This window comes from Asterias amurensis, chromosome 16 (assembly GCF_032118995.1).
Source record: "Asterias amurensis chromosome 16, ASM3211899v1".
NCBI lineage: Eukaryota > Metazoa > Echinodermata > Asteroidea > Forcipulatida > Asteriidae > Asterias > Asterias amurensis.
The window spans coordinates 14,722,216-14,739,942 of NC_092663.1; the positions used below are offsets into that span (position 1 = coordinate 14,722,216).

General features: G+C 37.5%; 1 protein-coding gene across 2 annotated transcripts in view; it reads left to right on the forward strand.

Annotated features, from left to right (window-relative positions):
- Positions 1 to 17,727, forward strand: part of LOC139949073 (partner of bursicon-like) — a 54,282-nt gene that overhangs the window by 15,618 nt on the left and 20,937 nt on the right. The window contains exon 1 of one of the 2 annotated variants that reach the window (XM_071947477.1): positions 2,047 to 2,396. The exons of the other annotated variant lie outside the window; for it this stretch is intronic. The gene's annotated coding sequence lies outside the window, so the exon portion shown is untranslated. Of the gene's footprint in view, positions 1 to 2,046; positions 2,397 to 17,727 lie in introns of those variants that run through there. 2 annotated transcript variants of the gene reach the window in all.

Consider the following 17,727-nt stretch of genomic DNA (forward strand, 5'->3'; position numbering starts at 1 on the left):
TTTAGACGCGCACGGTACACGGCCATTTTCTTTGTGCTCGGTTGAAGACCTTGTCTTGAATTATTGAGTGCAATCAAAGGGTTGAGGGGTAAATATTACGTGGGAAGGGGAGGCTTTGGTGACTATTTTCTTTTTGAGACCTTCAAAGCGGAACATAATCCTCCGGTCACCTTTATGAATTATTAAGTTTAGAAAAGATTTAATTCTAAAAATAAACTAGATTGTTACTACAGTCTCCTCGGGGAAAAAAAAAATGAAGAGGGGATTTTTCCCAAAAGACATTTCATGTTGAATTATGTATTGTACAGCCTGTATTAAGTTATTTATGTAACTGTACTTATCCAACTCAGATTAAAGCTCCAGGGTACTTTGGGAAGAATTACTTTTCCTATGTTTCAGAGACCAAAAGCATGTTTTATTATGGTAAATGTAGCATGCATATCCTGCATAAAACAGGGGGTGTTTGTTTTATTCAAGGCGACGCGAGAAAAGTGTGGCCACAATGAAACTGGTTTTCAGAAGCTATTATGTCTACAGGGAAAACCTGATCTCAAATGTAAAATTTAGAAAGCTCAGGAAGAATTACCTGTCATATATTTCCGACACCAAAACAGTGTTTTATGATGGTTGGTAGCGTGCTTATACCATGCTACAAACATGTTTTTTCAAAGGTGAAGTGGGAAACGAGTGTCAAGAATGAAACGAGTTCGATTAGAAGGAGCTCAGAAGCTATGATTTATACCGGGAACAAACTTGAACTTGAAGGACAAGGATCAGCTTAGGTGTGTCAGAGGTCTGCAATGTTTTATTTTTATAACACATCCAGAGATTTAAGGTTCGTAAATTTCGTCTATAACGACCGCTTGGGCAATGATCCAATAGGCTAACGCATCAACATCTTTGTCTATCGTTGGTGACACTCTTTCAAATGATTTTTCACAAATTTATGTGTCGTGCCCCACCCAGGTTAACGAACTACCGTGTGAACGGTAACCCTTTTTTTATGCAAAGATATCATTTGAATGCAGACAGTTGGTATGGATGATGTTAAAAGAGTAAAGTTTTGCGTTGCAATGTTATGATTTAACCTCAATGCAGTTTAACTTTTTGTAATATCAACAGTTTGCTGTTGTTCTTATCGATGTTGTTGATGATGATGTTACTGCGTTGTTATTGTTATGTTGTTGTTCTCGTTGATTGTTGGTATGATTGTTGTTGTCGTAAGTTGTTTTTGTTGTTGTTGTTGTTGCTGTGGTAGCTGTTGTTGTTTTGTTGTTGTTGGTTTTTTCTTGTTGCTGATGTTGTTGTCCTGTTACAATAACAACAACTGCCTTTAGATTTGCTAAACAAACAGTAACACACTGAGATGTTGACTTTTACACACTTCAATCATCCATCTTGCTAAGACCGTTAAACCGCAAAACATGTTTTAAATCCACTACAAGACTGCCATGAGGGATAACTCTCTTGCAAGTCAGCTGTAACCTCAAACGAGTCAACTGGAACTTATTGACTCAAATCATGTCGAGAAACCGGCCCTGGTACTTTTCCTATCAAATCCATAAATTTGGATCCCAAGAGTGCTCCAGAAGCGTCATAGATTCCCTTCATCTGCGCGCGTAGTCTTCTTCGTTTGGGCATCATTCAACACGATTGATCAAAAACAAAAAAAAACGCACAAATCAAAATGGTGGTCATAGGTGCCGTTTCAATGTTAGTTGCTTTTAGGATGTAATAAATAATCCTCACTACGTCATAACAGAAAGAAGGATTGCGTCTTGGTCGATAATTACAGCGGAAAGAGATGTATAAAGGCTGTCTGTGCACGTACACCACGACTGACGTACACTATTATGTGTATACAACGCAGTTGCAGAGTGACGGAGAAAGGAGAAACAAAATTCAAAAAAACGAGGGCGGTATTTTTTTTCACCGTACATTAATCAGCTTCAATGCATGGTAGATTTTGATAAGAGAAAAATGAGATAAACTCATTCAAGGTTTTGTTTTTGTAAGCTGATGTGGAACGAAAACAAAAAGACATGAATCAAATTTGACATCTTTATGGATTTGGGTCGAACACGAGGTGAATGATACGCCGGGAGTGAACTAAGAAGGTTGTCTGAATCGCTGACGAGCACGGGTGGGTTGGACGCGTTGTACGGCGTGGCTACATCACGGGCTGGTGGTGACAGGGTGAGGCAATCTACGTATATTAATAACAAGCACTGAGTGGCTTAAGGCGATTTAACCTTGGACAAGTGTGTGTGATGATATCTTAGGACTTTCGTGAGGAGCACGGACAACGGGGGAAAACAAAACCTCATCAGCGGAGCTTAGACCGGAGGTGAAAGAAAAGTGGACGTGAAATTTGATCAAGGATTGGGAACTCGAGGGTAAGCTACTTTACAACTTTGACCGTTTAAGGGGAAGATACAGTTCGTAATCACGCTTAAAACTAACAGCAATACAACATAATATTTTGATAGCGAAAAGCGTTTTTAAAATAATAATTTCACTTCGAGGTAATGTGGTTACAGACAAATAAATATGTTTTTATTCCCCAACATTTTAATCTAAATAATGTTGTTAATATTTTCTCAGATTGTTTAAACAACCAAAAGTAAACCTTTGCCTTTAAGTCGCGCTCTTATTTTGGATGTTAGGCCTATATAGCTACAACAATGAAACCACGTGGAAAGATAACACTATTTTGAAGTTGGTTCGATGTTTTTACGATTGTTGTTTGGTTATTTTTACTTACGTTATTATAGAAGGTGCAATTAACTTTATATGGATGCTAGTCTTAGATGGGCTAATCTTTGGGGCCATGTGCGACAAATAAATATAAGTCTACTACTCGCATGGCTGTTGAGGGTTTCGGGCATTGGACTTACAAGTTAGTTTGACAACAAGTCAATGCCCTATCGGCCGATCACGGGGCAGTGGGGTAGGTAATGAGGCAGGACAAAGTCTTTATGTCCAAATTACCTTTTGGTTTTTCTTGAAACGAAAGGACAGTACATTCCAATTGATTTAACTACATTTATGAACGTTCTTAACTGGTTATGCCCATTGTTGATGAAAGTAGGTTTTTCGACTTACGGAACTTTTATATTGGATGTATTAACGTACTTTTTGTTTGGTGAATGTGTTCATTATCTCACTTATTAACCTCCAAATTCACATGGCGGTAAAAATGTTTTTTTTTTTTTTTGAGTAACGCTAAATAAATGGTGTTTAATAACAGATCGTTTCAAACATTGTGCACTGTTTAATTTTGTTTGAACATTATTTAAATATATATATACTATTGCCTTATTCTGCGGGCCTGCCCACGAAAGTGTTATTTTTATATTTTGTTTTTACTTAATGCTTTTAAATGATTTTGGTGGTTTTTGTGTGTGCCAATTTCCAGTTCAAATTGCACTTTTAGATACACCGTTACCCCTCATTCCTTTCATATTGCGCAAATATTGTTCTAAGTCAATGACCTCCGATTGTTTTGTTTCCTTCAAAAAAATACATTCTCACTTTCTATTTTTACGACGGTAACACTAATTTTTGCTGGCTCTTCTGGGACCATCTGCGAGACTGGACACGTCTTGTGGACGACCCCCAAGTCCACAACCGGCTGTAGGAGCGGTCTACACTCTTTGAGCACTGAGCATTACAGTGATTTATATGTTCAGATGATGCACTGTAACAGCGCAACGCACTGGAAAATCAATTGAAATTATATTACGAGGTAACGATTGAAAACAAACCGGTGGGGGGGGGGGGGGAAGGGAGAGATGGCGAGCCAACGGATGGTCAACTTGCCGGGTATGGGCTACCTTTAAAAAAACACGAAAATATTTTGTCTTGGAAAGTGTTTTTGAAGCACATTACGTCTTGCCTCCGGGTTTATTGGTTATGTCTCGATAAGAAATGAACTTACTACGGGTTAAAATAACGTTATTGCCCTTTATAATTAGTATTACTGCTTGGTCTTTTTCAGAAATACAGTTTTTTAAGGAGGCTGAATTGAGTTTTTTAGAATGAGTTAAAAATATAAATTATCAAAATAGACAAAAGGAAGAGATTTAAAAAAAAAATGTACACCAAAGATAGTGAATGGTCAAAAAAAAAAAAAAAAAAAAAAATAGTGGATGGTATGAAACACTAAAAATAAAATATAAAGCTACTAAAATTATAACCAAACGCGATGGACAACAATGACAACAACTCCGATTATGGACAACAGTGATAATGACAGTGACAGTGGTAGCCATTTGCGGTTTGTCTCCATTGTATATCTCTTACCAATAGTGTCCACTACCTTTAAATAAAATCAAAACAATCATTCACATTCTCGTATTAATTATTTCAGAATAACTAAAGATTCGATGCCAGAATGTTGCTTACAATACGTGATTATTTCGTACTGAAGACAAAACAAAACACAACAACAAAACATCCTAGGTTCAAGCGTTACAGAAAAACAATTAGGGTAAAAGAATAACAATAAATGATAAAAAAACAAAAAAACAAAAACGCTCAAATTCTGTTTCTTGAATCAAATCAGAACAACTAAAGCTTCAACGCAAGAACTTTGACTTCAATACGTGAATAAAAAAAAATATAAAAAAAAAAAACGCTCAAATTCTGTACTTTAATCAAATCAGAACAACGAAAGGTGCAACGTAAGAACTTTGACTTCAATACGTGAATATTTTGGAAACAGAAGACAAAACACAACACAACACAACCTACGCGCAAGCGTCACAGAAAACAAATTACAGGTAACAAAATAACTTTACATTTACAAAAAACTTTGAACAAAAATACATCATTCTCTGGAAAAGGTATCGAAATGTAGATCAGACTTAACGAGAAATCGCAGAATAAAGGTTTTATATTCAAGGTTTTCTACATTTTTCATATAATAGTTACAAGCTTATTGCGGTGGTAAAAACAAATTAGATTGTTTGGACAGATCTTCCTCAACCCGAAAAGATTGTATTTCTCACAATCTGTCAGGTTATAAGGAACTTGTGTATTCGTAATAACAGGTACTAGTTATTACTTGGACCATAGACTGGCTGTAAGTCTCTCGCAGTATTTCATTCACCCAAAACAGCGTTAAACGTGAAAACACAAGGCTTCTATAGATGTACAAAAAAAAATCCTCAACCGCGAGACTCACAAGTCTATTACCTGAGCCCAATTTCATAGAGCTGCTAAGCTCAACAATTTGCTTAGCGTGAAATTTCTTCCTTGATAAAAACAGGATTACCAAGCAGATTTCCATTTGTTGCTTGTTACTGGTATTTAGCTGTTGTTTGCTTATCCTGATAATCATGTGAAAATTTGGTTGGCAATCCTGTTTTTATCTAGGCAAAAATTTCATGCCAAACAAATTGTTGTGCTTAGCAGCTCTATGAAATTTGGCCATTTTCCACTCATGGTTCATCGGACCTTTCACATGCATGTCTAAAAAGACCCGCACTTAAAGCCATTAGACCCTTTCGGTTCAGAAATTAAAAAAAGTTCACAGATTTACAAATAACTTACAGGGTTTACAGAAGGCAATGGTGAAATACTTCTCTTGAAATATTATTCCATGAAATGCTTTACTTTTTGAGAAAACAGCAAAACAATATAAATTCTCGTTAACGAGAATTACGGATTTATTTTAAACGCATGTCATGACACGGCGAAACGCGCGGAAACAAGGGTGGGTTTTTCCGTTGTTTTCTCGCGACTCTGATGACCGATTGAGCCTAAATTTTCACAGGTTTGTTATTTGATATAGAAGTTGTGGTACACAAAGTGTGGGCCTTGGACAACACTGTTTACCGAAAGGGTCCAATGGCTTTAAAGGATTTGGGTACTTTTTCTAACACAAAACACAATGTCCACCGATTTACACTAAACTACGGAGTTTGAAGATAATGATGGTAGAAAGCTTCCCTTAAACTATTAGTTGCTGAAGTATAGTTTTTGAGAAATGAGTAAGACAATGTCATGAAAATACGTTTTTACATGCTCAAAATAATTTTCTTCTCATGATCAATGAGACGAAAATTATTCTCATGACATTGTTTTACTTATTTCTCAAAACGTACAACACCAAAGAAGGTAATATTTTCAGGGAAACGTTCTACTATCATTAGTTTCTAACTGTGTACGTCTAATGTAAATCTGTGGACATTGTGTTTTATTTGTCAACAAACAAAGTGCCCAGACCCTTTAAAGAAAAAATAAGACATCACAGGCTAATTTACGGAGTATGTCAGATTCGTTTACTCATTCGGGGATTTGGGCACTGGGAAGTTGTAATTCATTACAAGCAATCAGACACCGTCTTAGAAGTGAGTACATCCTGATCCCATCTATCTTAATGCCACATTCAACTCTTAATTCATGACCAGTCTCTCCGCTGCACGAGACATTAAAGGAACTGGGGTCGATTTCACAAATAGTTAGGACTAGTCCTAACTTAGGACTAGCCTAGGAGATATAGAAATTGCATGGATAGTCCTAAGTTGGGACGATCACTGGTCCTAACTCGAGATAAGACTAATCCTAACTCTTTGTGAAATCCGCCCCTTGACACCTTTGATAATTTTTATTGACCAGTATTCTCACTTGGTGTATCCCAACATTGGCATACAATCATTGGAAACTTGGGCTCAATTGGTCATCGAATTTGCAAGAGAATAATGAACGAAAAGCACCCTTGTTGCAATTCTTTGTGTGCTTTCAGATTCTCAATGAAATGCTTCAGCTGAAGTATTTGATTATTTGAGTGATAAATTACCTCTTTCAAAAAAACTACGCTATTTCAGAGGGAGCCGTTTCTCACAATGTGTTACAACAGCTCTCCAGCGCTCCTTACCAAGTAAGTTTTTTGAGTAGTTACCAATAGTGTCCAGTGCATTTAACCCGTGGCTAGTCTATCACTCGAGCCGTCATCTGATACCATCGATCTTCCGAAAACAGAGAAACACAAAATGGCGATCGAAGTGTTTTGACCATAACTACAAATTGCTGGAAACGTTACTTACATTTAAAATGTGTGTTTACGTGGAACCAATAGTTTTAAGAGCGTTGACCATACGTATCTTCCATCAGCAGGGTGGATATGTGCGCATTAAGTCTTTATTATTATTTAAAGGCAGGTACTTTTAAAAATGACCATGCAAGCATCTTGGTAAAGAACACTGAGGAGCTGTTGCCATTTTAAAATATTGTTAACTTTACGACTCACTTTTAATATGTAATGTAGTTTTAGAAAAGGAAGTAATTTTTCAACCCGTTTAGTTTAACTTGAGAAAATGCTTTAAGCATGAAGGATTTCTCACGCATCTGAATTCACACAATATTTTATGCAACAAAGTTTTTTTTCCCCGGTTTGTTTCCCTTCAGATTCAATGACCAATTTAGCCAAAATTTTCAAATGTTTGTTATTGTATGTTGAGATACACAAAGTGGGGGTACTGGTCTTTGGCACTTACTAAACGTATCCCCTGACTTTATATAACAATTGTCCACCTTTTTTTGCCAATTCGAGTGCACTAAAAACCATTGCCTCAGTTGACAGAAGATACACACCCATTAACAAAGAAACATCTTAAGGGTTAGAAAAAAATGAAAAAAAAATCGTAAATAACCAGGTTTTTTTTATGAGAAGACCTACCGGGCTGTTTATATGGATTGAGCTGTCATCATTTTGACAAGCCAATTTTCGTGTATGTTTGTATTTGTATTGCTTTGGGATATTTTTGTGCTATCCTATTGTTAAAATTGCTTTTTAGAACTGTCCCCCCTTCTCGTATTTTCAACGCAGTGTCACTCATGTTTTCCCTTAGATACCAATTCTTTCTTATTTGTGTATTTGTGTTTTCCATTTCATTGTAAAAGTACAAGAAGGTTGTTTGCGTCGAGGTGGTTGCCATTTGAATGTCGGGGTTTTAAATGTAAGTCGACTGTTTTGATGTTGTCGATCAATGATCATCATGTTGTCACTGTCGACTGTTCGAATTAAGCCTTTGTTTAGCAAAGGTATCGCGTCTTTCAATACCTCAGACAGGAATTTACTCATACATTTTTAAACTGTCTAGGCAGTTCTGAATGTCAGGATTTTAAATGAAAATCTACTGTTGTATTGTTGTCGATCACTGAGCATCATGTTGTCGACACTTTAAATTGAGCACCGTTTACCAAAGGTATCATGACTTTGTGTATGTTCAAAACGATTGCCTGCAAACGTCAACTGTCCAGTCAGGACGTTACTAGCTGATGACACGTGTTTGGTGTGTCGATCAACTTGTTACTGTCGACAGTTCCAAATAATTTCGAGAATTATTGCAAACTAATACCTTATCAGGTTATTGTTTTCTGTGGTATTGTGGTTTAACTTGTGCAATTTTTACATTTTAATACTTTATGTGTTGATGTACAAAAGGATTTTACATTTCACGTATTTTTAATATAAATTTACTTGACGAATAAACCATTCAATTCAATTAAATTCAACAAAATAGTTAGAAGCATTTCTGAAAAAAGGGCCTTAAGTTTGGGTAATTACAAATCCTAAGATATGTTTGCACATTCAGTTCAAAACAACATCATCATACTCCAAACCTTGTTTTTGTTTTGCGGTTAAACAATTAAAGTCGACTTTCTTAAAAATCATACTGAGAGATTTACTTGTTTGTTGGTTTTAACTCTACTAGTGTGAAATTACATTATACTTTCGGCGCCAGTAGCTACCATTAAAATCTGCAAGTGTGGCAGAATTCGAATTACAAGCCCGGAAAAAAAAAATGTTCGCTTTACAAAATCAACAATTTTTCTCCTTTCCACAGGGCAATACACCCTGGGAGTTGTCAGGAACGTCGCGTCTAAAAATATGACATGTTCCACCCTAACAGACCCAGGAAAAGCCACCCTCCCGCTCCGAAAACTCAACTCTGTATGCCCTCCTCGGCTAAAAATAGATCGCCATGTCACAACCGATCAAGGGCTTAGCCCTAATTGGATGCAATTTACCGGGTATGGAGTCAGGGAAAGTTCACTGCGGAGACACCGTGTTTTGGAGCCGGTGTTTCGTGGAGGGGTTTGACTCGATGAACCCGGGCGGGTAGTCCTTGTAGAGCCTAGGGCTATAATTGTCCCAGACATGGTGAACAAAAAGTGCAACAAATCCTGTTTGCAAAGTTGATCTTTTTACGAGGTTTTGAGTGTTTGAATTACACTCATAATTACATTAGCACTATGTTAACTTGGGTCTGTTATTAGACCTATAGCTCAGTCCACCGTGGTAGTCAAGCGCAGAATAAAAACAATTTTTTTTAAATATAAACTCGAAAGAAAAACTTCTGACCAATTTCTGGGGCAGTATGTCCCGGAAACCATGTCAAAATGACCCATTAAAGGGGCAAACTGACGAAGAATTCGAGTTAAAAATCCCACAGTTTTGGGGTCAACCACCGAGTAGTAAAATAGTATCTTTTCTCAAAACTAAAGATTTGAGTTAAAACCGTCACTGGTTTGTTTAAGTGATCAACTTCTTTTCATATAAGTACGGGAATAAATATGGAGTTGAACAGAACCTCAAGACTCGGAGGTCAAGGTGGGATTCGAACCGCGTCCATAATCGAATGACCGCGGTTGTGGTTCTACAACAACCTGATCTACACACACACAAAACACCTGGTTGTCATAACATTGACTTATCCCTTGTATAATAAGGGTGTGACACAGCAGAAGTTATCTTGACGTTTATTGTGTAACTATGAAGCAAGCTTAGTTGACACTAGATTGTAACTCTATCAAATTTTCCCTATGGAGCGTTTCCAAATTGAAAGGTCACATGGCATTATGTCATATCAAACTGCTAAAAAAAGTAAAATATTCCCATAATTAAAGATTAGTGTCAAGTTGGACAAAAATAAATATACGCGTCCTTCAACATGTCGTAGATGACCCTTTTGCCGTTTGTTTATTTGTGTTTGCTAGTCGCGGATGACGTCTTATGACGTCATTGTGCGCGTTAGAGTCTGCGTTAACCCGCTGCGGTTGAAACTTTCTAAATTTGAATAATTTTGTGACATTTCCTTTTCGCTTACAAACAGCTGAACGTATATCTAGCAGTGGTTTTCCACTTTTTCCCGTGTGTATTTGTTTGATTTCATCTTCACTACCTTATGGAGATCGATAACAAAACAAAAAGGGAGCATAAAAGGTCTTAAATTGTTCTCGTTTGTCCTGTGTTTGTGCTTTTTTGATTTTATAATCACTACTTCATGAACACCAAGAACATGACAGAAAAAGGGGGGAATTCTAAAGACTGCGCCTTTCACGAGGAATTTGGAGGTTCTTCAGGGGCAAAGGAAAAAACACGAAGTGCATTTAAAAGAAAACTCGGTCACATATTTACACTCCCACCCAGTTCAGTTAAAGACGATTTTGATCTTGAAGCATTACGTTTAATCCCTCAAGGCTGAGGTTGAGAAATACACATTTCTTCGCATCTATACTGAGTCTAACCTATCAGTATGCCTGAACCCAAAGGAAGGGTGGCCTACTTCATGGTGCCTAGAGGGAACATAGTCTGATTTGATGCATTGGTCTTCACTGGTTACACTGGTCAATGTTTTATATTTGTTACCTTGTCTGCAAATTGTCTGCTTCATAGTACTTTAATTTGTTTGTACGAACGTGGGGTTGACAGTGAGGTCAAAATCCCCGGGAGTTTCCTGGGGGTTATTTCGCGTGAATTGACTTTATTGTGTGAAAATGGCTTTAAGGTAAAATATAATCCTTGAACAGATGTAAATGAAATAGAATGAACCGAAGAACCTGTGAAAATGTTCGGTGCAAAAGAATGTATAGCCCTTTTGAGATATCGCCGATATCTTGAGCGGTTATGTCCACGCTGGAAGAATAATCCGTATTTGGAACACACAATCTGAGAAACATTTCATGCAGAAACGTTTCTCAGATTGGTATGTTTTTGAATCCCCTCTCTAAAACCAGCACATTCTTTCGAAGGGACTCGTTTCTCAATAATTATTTCTCAACATGTTATACAACAGCTGCAGAGAATTTGTATGATTAGTAATTTCTGGAGTAATTACCAAACAACACCCTCCCTTTAGCAAATGCATCCACGGACTATGACGCCATTTTCACAGGTGTTGTTGGCTGTGAAACCTTTGAGTTAGGAATGTTCGCTCAGTCGCTCTTCCAAAGAAACAATGATGTCATTTCCCTTTCTTAATACCGACGGCAGGTGTTTTCAGTCAGAGAGTGTTTAGTTATAATGTAGCCAGGAGGCAGGAAACATGTCTTGATAATTTTCAAATCAAATAGAATGACCACCGGTTTCTAACATGAAACAGGCTTTGTTCTAAAGCTACGGTAATTGTTGTATCACATTTCAATTTGACAGGTTATTGCTGCGGGAACAGATTTAATTGTTTTGGTCGATACAAAACATTTCCGTTAACTGAGTTAATGACGGCTGATGTTCACATTATTTCAAATCCAACATTTAGGGCTTCTTACCTTATAAAGACACCGGACACTATCGGTAATTGTCAAAGACCAGTTTTCTCACTTGGTGTATCTCAACTATGCATAAAACAACAAACCTGTGAAAATTTGAGCTTAATTGGCCATCGAAGTTGCGAGACAATAATGAAAGAAAAAACACCCTTGTCACACAAAGTTGTGTGATTTCGAGACCTCAAATCTTGAGGTCTCGAAATCAAATTCGTGGAAAATTACTTATTTCTCGAAAACTACGTTACTTCAGAGGGAGCCGTTTCTCACAATGTTTTATATTATCAACCTCTCCCCATTACTCGTCACCATGTAAGGTTTTATGCTAATAATTATTTTGAGTAACTACCAAAAGTGTCCACTGCTGCCTTTAACTTCGATGATGACTCTGCTTTTTTTTAATTACTTGCATCATTTATAACATCGGAGAACCATTTGGGGCACTCATTATACATACAGGTACATTAAAGTCGCAATATATAATAGCATCTCTGACTGACATCGGAACTGTATGAAAACAGGGGTGGATTTCACAAAGGTAGTCCTAACTTAGGATAGTCCTAGACAATGCTAAGAGATAGGACCAGTCCTAAGTAAGGATGAATTACTGGTCCTAGGTAAGGACCAGTCCTATCTCTTAGCATTGCCTAGGACTAGTCCTAAGTTAGGACTACCTTTGTTAAATCCACCCCAGTAGTTTATAAACGATACCAGAAACATGATAATGTTAACGATACAACAACAGTTTTGGTTTGATCAAAGAACAGTTCACTGGAGCAGGATTTGAACCAACGACATCAGGATGAACGTACGTGGTGATCTACCAAGAACTGAGTAATCAAGCTCTATGTTGGTGGTCTCCCTATCAGTCAGTATCTTTGTTGAAACAAAGATATGGTTAAGGTTTACTTCTTGATAAAACAACAGATTAGACTTTCCAAATTGACCACAAGAAACAAAACCCCTTTGGCTTTCAATAATACGAAAGTGTTTCTTGTCATCGGGCAAACGCGATTGAAAACATTCACGCAAACTTCAAACCATATAAAAAAAAATCCGAAAAATACACAACATTACACGTAAATGACCAAAGAACACTAAACACACCATTACATACATTAACATGGGAGCTCTATTTATGCAGACCAAGAGAACGCTACACAACATTACATAATAATTGGCATGTGCACATTGTCCTAAGAACACTCTACAACATTTCATGACGTGCACATTTGTCAAGCAACGAACACAGAACCAAAGAGAACTAGAAATTGAGAGTTTGTGTACAAACTCAGGGTGTTCGGGTGAATGGTCAAATGAGGTCACGTTGTGTACAACATTTGTAGAACATTACAAGAGGTTTCATGTAGTGAAAGAATCTTGTACGTAGCGTTTGTGGTTCTCAAGATATGAATTTTTCAATTATTTACCGTTTATTTAACTTAATGACGTCATCGATGATGTCATCATTCCAAAAAAAGTTTTGGTTTCGTCTGCACACTAAGGTTTATGTTCATGGTAAGTTTCAAGTTCATACAAGCGTTAGTTTTGTTCAACAAGTTCATAGTAGTTTAACATTTTGTTCAAAATCGCACGAAGAAAGATGAGGCGAATCCCAGCGTAGTGGAATTTGAATTACGCGCGCCTTCAACGGAGTCTGCATGTGTATACACAACCCGTAATGCCCACAGCCACGCAGTGCTGTTTTGTCGTAGAGCATGGATACAATGTAGGCCTACATGAACTACACGCACACACACCCACACACCCACAATACAATAGTAGCATTCACATACATGAATGGCGATACTATCTGGTTTCTACGCGTAATGAATGGAGGTCAACACAAACGCGCGCTTTTACGACCAGAAGGCAAAATTCAACTGGCATTATGTTTGTGCAAAAGTTTGAGCAGGATAACTGATCTTCAAACTGATATTCAAATTTTGCGAATATGATATATAGTTCTTGAGATATGAACTTTTGAAATTTTGAACTTCCTGTTTCAACCGGAAGTAAATGTCACATGAGGTCACGTTGTGCACGACTTTTGTAGCTAATTACAAGACCTTTTATATGCACCAAATATCTTGTGTGTGGCATTTGTAGTTCTCAAGATATGAACTCTCCAATTTTTAGCGTTTTTTTGAACGTAATGACGTCATCAATGACGTCATCATTCCAAAAATGTTGCTGTTTCGTCTACTCATTAAGATCAATATATATGGTAAGTTTCAGGTTCATACAAGCTTTAGTTTTTGCGAAAATCGCGCGAGAACGTTCGAGGAGAAGAACACGCAGAAAAAAAAAAAAAAAAAAAAAAAAAAAAAACAGAACAATAACAATAGTTGTTCGGCTGGTGGCCGAACACCTAACTACACAGCATTGTATAAATTGACATGGACCATTGTTTACTTAAAGGCCCATTAGGTCCGGGCTACATTTAGGGCTCGGGCTACATTATGGTACCGCACAGGCCCCCCAACATAAACCCCCAACTATTTTCTTAATATTAAAAAACAGGGTATTTTTAATAGTTTCCCTACGACGAATCCCACGCGGAAACAGAAAATTCCCGCTACTGACGGGATGACATCGGACGGGAACCCAAAGTTTTCATAACAGTTTAACGGGTAATTATATTAAATTTCTTCCACGGGCTTTGAGCGCAAATGTACAGTTCAATAATATGTTGATGTATCGGGTGTACGCAAACTTGCGGGCCTATTATACCTTTGGGAACCTTGTGTTATGAGTTTTGAAGTGTGAAGAAGGAGCATTGTGCACTTTTTTCTCGGGTCGCAATTTTTGAATTTGGCGCGAGTCTCTAAATTTGTTGTCACCATCATCAAGACTTAAATCACTTAATATTGAAGCGCGTTGAGTGTTATCTGAGTGACGATTATGTGCGCTATACATATATGAACCATAGTTAGTTAATAATTAAAACATTGCTATTGGAGTTAAACAGTCTTACACTGAAAAAACTAGGGTTTCAAAAATTGACACCAAGGATGTGGTCACATTAAAGATTAGAGAAACAAAATCAAAATATTTACACCATCGGGTGTCAAATCAATTGCACTATTGCAAACTGCTCACCAAACAAATAGGCATGCAAAATAAAGCCTCGAAGGTAAATTGAGCCTTCTCGAAGACTAAAACATAATTGTCTTCAATACTTGGGTTACTTAAGTTCTGTTCTAAATAAAGGGTTCAGACTGTTCCCCTTCAAGCCTCGCTTTGGTAACATTCATTTCAATCGAGATAGCAATCAAGATGGCCGGTCGGAGAGTCTGGTCTCCAGACCCTTAGAGCTACAATGAAACTAGGTACTTCATTAGATGTTGAGATATCATGACAAAGATGATGGGGGAAAAAAAACTCGCATGTTCGCTCGAGAAAAGACTCAATTCTCAGCGGACCCCTAGCGGTATTAGTGCTCGCCGATGTTCAATAGCTCAAAGTCCCTACGGCATTTTGAACCTAGCGTATGGATGAATATCGAGAAATGCTAACATAGTAAATACCACCAGAGTTTATGATGAAAAGGGGTTTGTGAGAAGGGCATCGTCATGATGTGTGAGGAGACAAGGCGATTTTTTTTTTTTCATTTTAAAGGGAAGGTACACGTTTAGACCTTACTCAAAACAATATTAACTTCAAACTGACTTGGTATTGAGCATTGGAGAGCTGTTGGTAGTATAAAACATTGTGAGAAACGGCTCCCTCTGAAGTAACGTAGTTTTTGAGAGAGAGGTAATTTCTAACTAAAATAAAATTGTAAGACTTCTAGCTTGAAGTCTTTTATTTCTATCTGAAAGCACACAATTTCGTCCAACAAGGGTGTTTTTTCTTTCATCATTTTCTCGCAACTTCGATGACAGATTGAGCAAAATTTTTCACAGGTTTGTTATTTTATGCTTATGATGGGATATACCAAGTGAGAAGACTGGTCTTTGACAATTACCGAACGTGTACCTTCCTTTAAAGATAAAAACAATTTGCATTACTATTTTAAGAATTTATACAGCTTTTACAGTGGCCAACATCACCAATAAATTCCCCGTGCTCCACCCTGTCAGAATTACTGAATATACATGACGTCTACGTCAAATTTTAATCTAATCCGAAACGAAAATCCACCTATAATGTGATTTAGGCGATCGGAGTTGAGAGCCCCCTTAACGCAGAAGTGTGAAGAGATATGTCAATTTCTTGAATTACCCGCCGTGCAGGGACTGTTGGGCCCCACCGTAAAGCACTTAGAAGGGAGGCCTGAAATGTAATAATGTTGCGCGGTTCAGCGGCTTGACAAAAGACTACACCCTCACCAGGGCCGTGGGGAAATGATATGAACAAGACTAGTCTCCTAATAAAAATAGGATATCATAAAGACGGTAAAGACCAAACTGTGCTGACTCGCGAGAAAAGGGGAATCTCTTTGTTGAGTGCCACTGTAGCCTTTCACGCGTTGTTTTTCTAAGATTTAAAGGCATCGCTAGCAAACCTTTTTATGTGATCTTCTTTTGTTGCTTTGCAAAAAGAGACCTCAATCGGAATGAGGGTGCGAGGCAGAGGTGGTATTTAGATATTGTCATAATTCTTCGAAAAACGAGGGAGAGTATATTACATATAGTGGATTTTGGGCCATTTGGGAAGTTAAGGAACATAAAAGTAAAGTTTGTGGAAACTTTTCCGTCAGTGTTAAAATGTAAACTTGTATTTGTACCCTTTCACCGATGTGTGGTATAACACTGAATGTCCAGTACTTTTACCGAGTTCTGCGAAAATATATCACAGCTATTTTACTTGGATGGGATTCGAACCTATGACGCTTACAATTCTAGAGCAGTGACTTATCAACTAGACCACCGAGGTAAAGAAGCAGTTTGGATCATGTAATTGAAAATGAAAACTCGTTTGTGTGACTCTTATAGGAGTTGTTGGCACATTCGAATCACATTAACTTGCATATTTTTGTTAATCTCCAAATAAAAACTGCCATATTTTGAAGGTTTAGGTTTGACGGGAATTGCTCAGTCGTCGAGACTTGTCACGCATCTCTCGTCGAGACTGAATTGACTGTTATTGAACCCATGGGCTTGCAGTAGGCGTGTCGTCCAAGGGTCAACAACAGGCCAATCAGGGTTAACGGTAGCTCTAATTGATGACGTCTAGTCACGGAACGGGATTAGTTCTAGCACTGAGGAATTCTCAGGCGATGTCCGTGTCGTCTGTCATAGTGATCACTTCAATATATACCTGGAGAACTGTGTATTGCTTGCCATTGAGACAGGATAACAAGAAGGGGCTCAAGGCAGGAAATTGGAAGAGGCTTTTTTGAAAAGAAGAGAACCCAATGAAATTGTATAGAAGCAATAACTGTAATTGACTTTCAGGAAATAAGATGAGAAAGTATTGCTCTTACGAAATGAGAGCTGACGTTTGCGTGTGGTTGGAAACGAGAATTTCAAACTAATACCAGACTTGTTATCATTTTTAGCTTCTGTTTTTTTTTTTTTGTAAGCCTAAAATAGAACTTCATTGACTTGTGATTATTTTGTAGAAACATATCATTCTAGCAGGGTTAAACAAAACTGTGTTATTGGACAACAACTCATTTTAGTTAGTATTAGGTTACGTAAGACGTTCGGGATCATGTTCAATCTTTAAAAATCTGCGGTATGAGTACAATGACATAATGTGGAGATTATTTTCGTGAATATTTGTGATGATTTCATGTCATATTCTGGTTGTGAGCCAAGGACTCTCAGAAAAGCTAACTTAAAGACATTATACACTATTGGTAATTGTCAAAAACCAGCCTTCTCACTTGGTGTATCTCAACATTATGCACAAAATAACAAACCTGTGAAAATTTGAACTCAATTGGTCGTCGAAGTTGCGAGATAACTATGAAAGAAAAAACACCCTTGTCACACAAAGTTGTGTGCTTTCAGAAGCATGATTCTGAGATCTCAAAATCTAATTCTGAGGTTTCGAAACCAAATTCGTGTGAATTTACTTCTTTCTCAAAAACTACGTCACTTCAGAGGGAGCCGTTTCTCACACTGTTTCATACTATCAACCTCTCCCCATTACTCGTTACAAATTAAGGTTTTATGCTTATAACTACTTTGAGTAGTTAACAATAGTGTCCACTGCTTT